Here is an 8,783-nt window from a genome sequence, read left to right as displayed (position 1 = left end):
TTCTTTAATTATTATTCTAATTTTTATTAAAATTAAATTCTAATGTAATGAAATATAAACTTTGTAACATTCTCTAATTTTGAAATGCAAAAAAACAAAAGGATTTTACATAAAAATCATCCTGTATATTGATGACATTGACAAAAGATTTCTCATGCTTTTGTCGCGCCCATACATCGAGTTTGCCGTTACGAAAGGATTATCAATAAATCCTCTTTGGCAGAAAATAAATAGAATTATTTTTTTATTTATTACAAACAAAATAGATATATAAAAAAATACTAAAGTTCAATCTATAAATTCTACTTTATAAAATCATTTAAACCGCAAATAAAATTGTTTCAATAGTTTACTATAATCGAATGATAATTAAAATTATTACACTCTAATTAAATTTCTGTTTAGAATATAAACTAGATAAAAAAAAACTTTAAAATTAGTTTAGAGAGCTTCAATCGTGTAAAGTGATGATGAAAATAGTCTGGCACTAGTCGACACCTAATTCTCAGATATTTAGTCGAAGTAGTGTATTCTTGACGTTACATCACACTAATAGTTGAACCTCGCTTTTATTAGATTTTCCACTATAAGTAATTGAAATTTATAGCAAACAATTTATAAAATGTTTTAATAAGAATAATAAAAGTTTAATTACTCTGCGGTAGGTATATAACTCATATTAGTTTTCAAGATAATTAATTTAATAATAATAATTTTTTAATCTAAATAACATTATCCACTATAACAATCAACATTGTTATTGGATTACTTTTCAGGCTTAAAAAGCTATATATTTAATCATTTTTTCACGTTTTCGAATAAAACGTACAGGTTATTGATTGACGTGGTGTATTGATGTGTCAGCATGAAGAAAATTGATTTGGCTTCCTATTAGATATATGTACCATATGGTTGCTTACAACTCTAATCCAGTTATAACCGGAAAAAGTACTTCTGTTTTTTTTTACAAACTAAAAGTATCGATGTCGCGCGCTGTGGATTAAACATGATGACTCTATTGTATTTTTTATATTTCTAAAATACAATTGCACTTTTACAATGAATTTGAATTTTTTTGAAAAAAATTTAAAACAAGAAATGATTGTTAAAAATAAATAAAAAAAAATGAATGGCAACAATTTTAGGAAAAAGTTTTTAAATCTCTCTCTCTCTCTCTTTTACAAAAAAGAGTTTAACAAAAAGCTCTGTTCGAATGTGAATTTAAAAATGCATATAAAAAGGGATTTTTATATAAATATTGCTAGAGTCGTTGAAATGGAATAAAAATTGTTCCGCAATATATTGAAAATCTATTATTGAAAATGAAAGCAAAAGAAAAATTATTGACAAGTTTATGTAGGTATAAAGAAACACCTTCATTAGAAAATTTTCAAAATCTAGTCACGTTCAACAATAGTAAATCTCTACGCGTCACTTTTGCCACTTTAACCCCAGGTATTGTATATGGTATGGTCTTAAAAATCCATCGGAAAAAGAAAATTGCGCATTTCCGGAAGAAGGCAATCCGACGACCTTTTTCGTGCTCTACTTCCAGATTAGAAAAGCTCTCACGTGAAGTATTTACTGACGTGTACGAAAAAAAAGTATAGTACCTAAGTCATTTTCACTATAACAAGAATACTTTATTATCTGGGAATATTTTTTTTTTTCTTAAAAATTATCATTTTTGACATAATGACTGAATGAGCTAATCTCGATAAATTAAGAGGAAATATTATAAAATAACCCTACCTTTTTCTAAGAATATAACTATGAATAACTATTTTCCGTTCTGTAATTTAATATTATATTTTATTCTGTGTTTATTGGGCACTCGAGACTATTATATAATGGTTCCTAACGACTCAGTGGTAACAAATACTTTTGCTATAATTTTGCAAAATTACAAGGCGCACTCTGTAATTATCAAAAATCCCAAAGGGCAAATAAGAAAAATATAACAAAACTTCCACTATTTTTAAATGATCTCGAACCATGGAATACAATTTCATATAAAGAAAAAATTTCCAAATAGAAAATATAATCCTTTATAAACTTCCAGAATTTCAAATTCCTAAGAGAAATGGATTGTTATACGCCGAAAGAAAACATTCTAAAATTTAGAATATATCTTTTTTTAGTTTTATTCATTTTTTAATATTCCTTTCCCTCAATAATAAAAAAAGAACATCAGAGATAACCATTTAATCCGGATAAAATTTTATTTACAGAAATTTAAATGAAATCAACAAGGGAAAAAATGATTCAATGACTTAATAACACTTGAAAAAAAATGAAAAGCCCTATATCATATATTTACTTTTTTTCAACTCACCCTAGGGATGAAAATAAAAAAGAGGAAGGAAGAGGAGGAAATTCAAATATATATATATAAAAGGGGGGATGAAAAAAAGAGCGCGTGCCACCCTTTGCGTTGTTCGTCATCGTCGACGCGGTTGTGGCCACCGTCACCGACGTCGTCGTCGTCGTCGTCGCGACGACGCAGACGCATGGCTGATAGTCGCCCTTTGCAAAGTACGGTGCTACAGTCTGGCGTCGTTAGTCAACGTATGCGGATCTCGTGGATTCCACGATTTTTTAACTTCTTTTCTCTCCCTCTTTCTCTCTCTCTCGCCGCGCGCTCTTTTACACACACATACACACACAACTTTCTTTTTCTCTCTCTCCCTCTCATTTTTTTTTACCTCTACATCACACGCCTTGCACCCTCTCAAAACTGCATCTGATTATCGTCGTACAAAATTCACGACAATCTTTATAACAATCAGATAAGGGAGAGTCGCCGAGGAATGTCGAAAGTCGAATGTCGTGTCGAGCAAGTGCCGTGACTCAAAGGTGTTTCAAGTGTCAAATTTATTCATTGGGAAAATTTAAAAATACACAATTTGACGTGGAGGGCAAACAAAAAGGTGAATTTTCTTTTCTTTTTTTAAAAAAAATCATATTTTATATAGTTTAGTTATACCGCTAGGCTGAGTGAAATCGATTTTAAACTCTGAGAGGACGTGACCCTTTATATATATACAGAGAGAATGTGTCAGTGTATAGAAATATATATAAATATATATATATATACATAAATTTGTTGCAATTTTCACTACCGAGAAAATGAAGCATTTTAAAATCTAGGACAAAAAGTCCGATTAAATCTTGATTTTTCCGGGGTCAGTGCGACAAAACTATATAACTTGGAATTGAGTACTGCCAGTAATTCGGCTGATCGATCGCCACGCGAGCCGCGCACTTCTCCGAGAGAGGAACCTTCGCCAGTATTTGCCGGATTTTATATATATATATGGACACACGAAAAATCCAGATTTTAAGCGCATAAATAATGATATTTTTCTTCTAAAATAAATATATATCATGTAAAATTGACTATTAATTCTAATGAAAAATGTGAAGGAATTGTAAATTTCAATTATGATTCAAATTATGAATAGTTGCTGTGGTTTTAGTGATTTACATTTTTTTCGTTTCAAATTATTTCTAATCTTAAATCTTTCTTTAATCGAATCTTCAATATAGGATGAAATTTTTTTCTTTTGGGATTACAGAGTAAGCTATTCACAAAAAAAACATTCTGAAATTATACTTGGATTTTAGAATATTTTATACTTAAATTCCGTATGGAATATTTTTAAAATTAGAATATTACATGCTTAATGTAAGTATAAAATATTTTAAAATAGGTGCCAAGAATATATTTTAAATTTAAGCAACAATAATCAATTTACTATTAATATTACTAAGTATTAAATTGTTAATTTATAATTAATTTATGATTAAAAACAAATCATTATCACTTAGAAAAAAGTTTGTTTTAAATAAACAAATTTTAGTTGAATCAACCAAATAAATGTATTGCTATAAATAAATGAAAATAACTTTAATAACATTTGTTTTTCTGAACTCGAACGATATAAAAAAAAAATTAAAGAGCTTTTGAATGTCAACTAAAATCATTTTAGAACAAGTTTAAAAAATCGATTGTAAATTTTTTTAGAAATAAGAGATGAGAGAACTCTGTCAGTAGTAAAGGCGAGCTTTCACCCTCCCCCTCCCTATGTTAGGTTGTATCAGACAGTGTGGCGTCCGGTGAAAATATCTATTCAAGCATAAACCAATCGACTGTTCCTTCCAGCATGAACCAACTCAAACGAGCTGAGTTTCTATAAACCAAGGCAAAGTTTAATCCGTCATTTTAATATACATATATATCTAGCTCTCAAAATACAGTATACATTCTATTCATATACATCATCAGAAAACTTATATTCACATATATACATTTCAATTGTTATTGTAAACTTTATATACAACTGTTATAAACACTCTTCTCACTGCGAAAAAAAATTATCCACTTATTATTGCATATTAATAATTATTTTTCTTCATTTAAAAAAGTACTTATAGTTACTTATGAAATGTAAATATATTTACTTTGGGTTACGTAAAATTGTCAATTTTTTTAAATAAAGAAAACATTTAAATTCAATTCAATATTATAGTGAATAATTTTTTTTTCACACTAGGTATGAAAAAAATGATTTTATCCTCTTAAAAATATCAGAATGAATAGAATAACATTAAACTTTTCTAAAAAAAGCTAATAAAAAACTAAAATAATCAATATTCAAACTCTGATTGTACTTATAATTCAGGAAATATAAACACTCTGCGACGATGAATTGTTATAAAAGTAAATTTTAATTGACTCCAATTCAATTAAGACTTTATGGTAACGATAAATTTAAAAGTCAAACGAAAATTGCTTACAAAATCTATATATAAACAATTTATTCAATACAATATAACTCTCTCTCTATAAATCTGAATTAGTTAAAAATAATTAAATTTCCGCAGTAAAATTTTAACTGACTTTTTATTATATTAATTAATAACTAAATAAATTATTGAATCTAATGAATTGAATTAATTAATAGCCTTATAATTTCACCTATTTTTACAAAACCTAAAATTAGTTATTTTTACAATTTAAACGAAAGTTTGTTATATATTTAAATATTAACAATTTTACAATTATTATTCAATAATTTCTTTAATACGTATTACTTTATATTATTTTATAAACATTAATATGCCATTTAAAGTCGATTTTAATATAAAATGACATTTTACTTATTTATCAAAGGTGAATTGACCGATAGTATAGTAAAAGTTTAAGTTTAAAAATAACTATTATGTAAATAGTTTTAGTAACAATTAAGTTTTCCATATAATGTTTAATTTATCAAGTTAGTCTACAATAATAATTAATTAAAATTTTAAAGTAAGCTTAAATTTTTTCTAAGTTATTCTAAAATTGAACGAAATCCAATAATATTATGTGATCAATACAATACATTCATTAAATTTTGAAAATTTTAATCAAATTTCAACCAATATCATGTTACAAAAATTTTTATTTTTCCCTCTTATTTATTTTTTAAACTTTTTCCGCACCATATAGCTCTAATGAAAATAATGAACGTCGAGATGAACGTAAATTAAAAAAAAAAGGTTTTATATCTAGACAATGCTTTATATATATATATATATATTTGTACTATGAAGAGTTCACTAACTGGTCTCAAAAGACTATCTTTAATATTTAATATCCTCTATATTTTCATAAAAGAAAATAATATTTCTTTCAAGCCTTTCTGTAAATGTACATAAACTCTAACTTTCTATTTTAGTACTTAGAAATTGGGTTGTGAAAACAGAGCAATTCCAACATAGAAATATTAATTCTTTTACTTGTGTCATAAGCATAACTGTGAAAATTAAGTTCCTAATTATTCTTCTCTTTTTGAATCACTAAAATGTTTACTCATTCTTTTCATTTATAATTTGCAACAATTAGTCAGAGAATTAACAGATATAACTTTTTGCAAATATTTCTTTTTTTAACTATAATATAATACAATTTTCATTATACTTAATTACAGTATGATTACTTTAATTTTTTAATTAAATGTTACACCCCAGAAAGAATTCTTTTAATTAAAAAAAAAATTACTTTTTAAAAATTATTTTATAATTTCAAAGAAAATATTGTTTAATTTACAGAATATTTTTTTTAATTCTAAAGAAATGTTGAAATGTGCTAAAACAGAAATAACTGATATTTGTTCAGAAACATATTTGCAAATATTTATATATATGCCTAGCCTAGAATATCGATTATGAAATAAATTTGTATCGTCAAATTAAGAAACTGTGTGTCCATATGTGTAATTGTGTAGGTACCATAATGACCTTAAAAGTTGATTTAACCCCAACCCTTTAAAAGTGAAAGTGCGTGTCCTATACCCTCCATTTCTATATTTGAACTAGACATTAGGGTTATTTCCTTGAAATTTACACAAAGGGCGTTAACCTCCCATAAAAAATACTATAATTAGCCACAAAGTTTTATTATGTTTAAATAGATATATATAATACATATTTTACGAAAAATATTTAATCTTTTATTGTCTTTATAAAAGTAATAAGAAAAAGAATTCATATATTGAGAGATTTAACAAACAAAAAAAAGACACTGTCAAATAACAATCAATGTTTGAGCAATATTACTCCACATTGGGTAATATTACCCCATAATAATTTTTCATTTCTAATATCGAATAAAAATAAAATATATAGAATTAATTTATATCTATAAATTATGTAATTTTAATGAAAAAAATCAAAATTTGTTTACAGGTGGAATCGAGAGGACTATTTGGTTGGAGTCTAAACAATTTGGGTGCCTCAATGTTAATAGAACTAAAACGATAATGCGTAAAAAAATACATGATCGTTAAATGTTTTAAATAATAAAAAGTGTATTCCCAAAAATTTGGCTGTGAAATAGAAAGAAAAATAATTGAAATTAAAAAAAAAAAAAAGTAGTGAAAAAAGTGTAAGAGTGCCTATAATTTGCATAATGATGACACGACGCGCCAATAAAAGTGCACAAAAACGTTCCGAGTGCGCTCCTCGTGGTGTCGTCGGTACCATAGGAGGTTATGTGAGTTATGATTAATTAAAACGACACCAGCAACAGCATTAACAGCAGGACAGATTCAGCACGGTGCCTCGATTAATTAGAGGCCCATCGCGTTATCTATCTACAGCCTAAAGGAAGTAAGTTTCCTCAATTTCCCTTTTTCATAAACACGCCCCTCCATCGATCATTTATAAACTCAGGAAAATGTTTTCAATCTTTTTAAAATTCCACACGGGAAAAAAAGGATAATCTTTTTTTTAAACATTTAATTTCATCCAAAGAAATTTTTTATTTGGACCAAATATAATTTATTTGAATTAAATATAAAAATATAATTATATTATAATTTATAATACAAAATAATATAGAAAGAAAAACATTTTTTCTTTCTTTTATATAAGAATTAAAAAATATATCTTTTATGTAACTGAGAAATGTTTTTAAAAACAAAAATAATAAAAATGATACACAAAAGTGATAAAAAAAAATTATAAAGCTAACATAAAATTTTTACTTTCTGAGATTTAAAAAAAATACTAATCCATATTAACTCAGTTCTGCAGTGCACTTTAACTTGATGAAATGAATGATTGAAATTATATTTAAAAAATATTTTATAAATTCGAAAACCTTAATATTTATGAATTTAATAAAAATTACACCAATCTATTCTAATTCAAATAAATTATATTTGGTACAAATAAAAAATTTTCAACATTCGAAAATAATATAACTTTTGAAGATTTTAATTAAAATCACACATTTTTGATTAAAAAATTTTATGCATCTGCTTTTTTAAAAGTTATTTTGCAGCTTTTGCATTATATGTAAGTAAATATATATTTTTTTATAATATATATTATAACAGTGATAGTTTTTTATAGCCGTAATCATAAATGAACTTTTATAAGACATTTTTCCTATATAAAAGAAGGATATACTATAGAACAGAACGGAAACTATGATCATCTGAGAAGTTAGTTAAAACTTTTTGTGTAGTTATTCTCGTATTAAGTATAATGAAAAGTAGAAAAATGGTTATAGCATATATTACTATATACTATTAAGATGCGTTATTCAGTGATATAAGTATCAGCGATAAAAATATTAGACAGTGTAGATTTATATCTCATACGGGTCATTCTCTCTCAATCGTACCAGTGAAAAATTAAAAGATATTAAATTATTTAAAAATTTTTTTATCTTCATATGGACTATTAATATACCAAAGTTTTAAATAAATTAAATAATTTTTAAATATTTTTACAATTGAGGAATAACAAAAAAATATTTTTTTGATGTAAAAATACTGTTTTCGTCTATTTATATACAGCCCTTAAATGTCATAATGTGTACCCTTCTCCCTCATGTTCTTAAGTTTTATACCGGTGCACGAATGTTGAGTTGTGTAAATGGCAAGTTATCGATTGTTGTGTGCCCATTTCAGTACACAAGAAGGTATGAAATTCAAGTTTGAGGCATAGTGATTCTTAAAAAAAAGCGGATAGCGAATATGAATTTAACATCGTTTCATAATTATCATTTATCTTTCATGCTCTGTCACGCTTCTCATGTTTTATTTAATTATCTCGAATTTAAATCTTGAGAGAAAATTTCGTTTCCCCAAATGAAACGAGACAAGATTTGTTTAAAATGTTTGTTATCTAATGTAGAAATATAGGACAAAATAATTAAAATATAATTTTTATAATTTCAATATCAAAATGAATTTATATTCTTGTATTTTGGGTTTACTCGAAAATTT

At 25.8% G+C, this 8,783-nt stretch overlaps 1 protein-coding gene across 2 annotated transcripts in view; it reads left to right on the top strand.

Moving 5' to 3' along the window:
- Positions 1-2,528: 2,528 nt before the first annotated feature.
- Positions 2,529-8,783, top strand: part of LOC127283275 (cholesterol transporter ABCA5-like) — a 25,669-nt gene continuing 19,414 nt past the window's right edge. The window contains exons 1-2 of one of the 2 annotated variants that reach the window (XM_051308015.1): positions 2,529-2,930; positions 6,733-7,155. The gene's annotated coding sequence lies outside the window, so the exon portion shown is untranslated. Of the gene's footprint in view, positions 2,931-6,732; positions 7,156-7,586; positions 7,846-8,783 lie in introns of those variants that run through there. The other variant, XM_051308023.1, reaches the window with a different exon arrangement.

This window comes from Leptopilina boulardi, unplaced genomic scaffold (genome assembly GCF_019393585.1).
Source record: "Leptopilina boulardi isolate dan_hultmark-lab unplaced genomic scaffold, ZJU_Lbou_2.1 LbouV2_119, whole genome shotgun sequence".
Lineage (NCBI taxonomy): Eukaryota > Metazoa > Arthropoda > Insecta > Hymenoptera > Figitidae > Leptopilina > Leptopilina boulardi.
The sequence above is the reverse complement of the archived record's forward strand: the minus strand, read 5'-3'. Positions and strand labels throughout refer to the sequence as shown.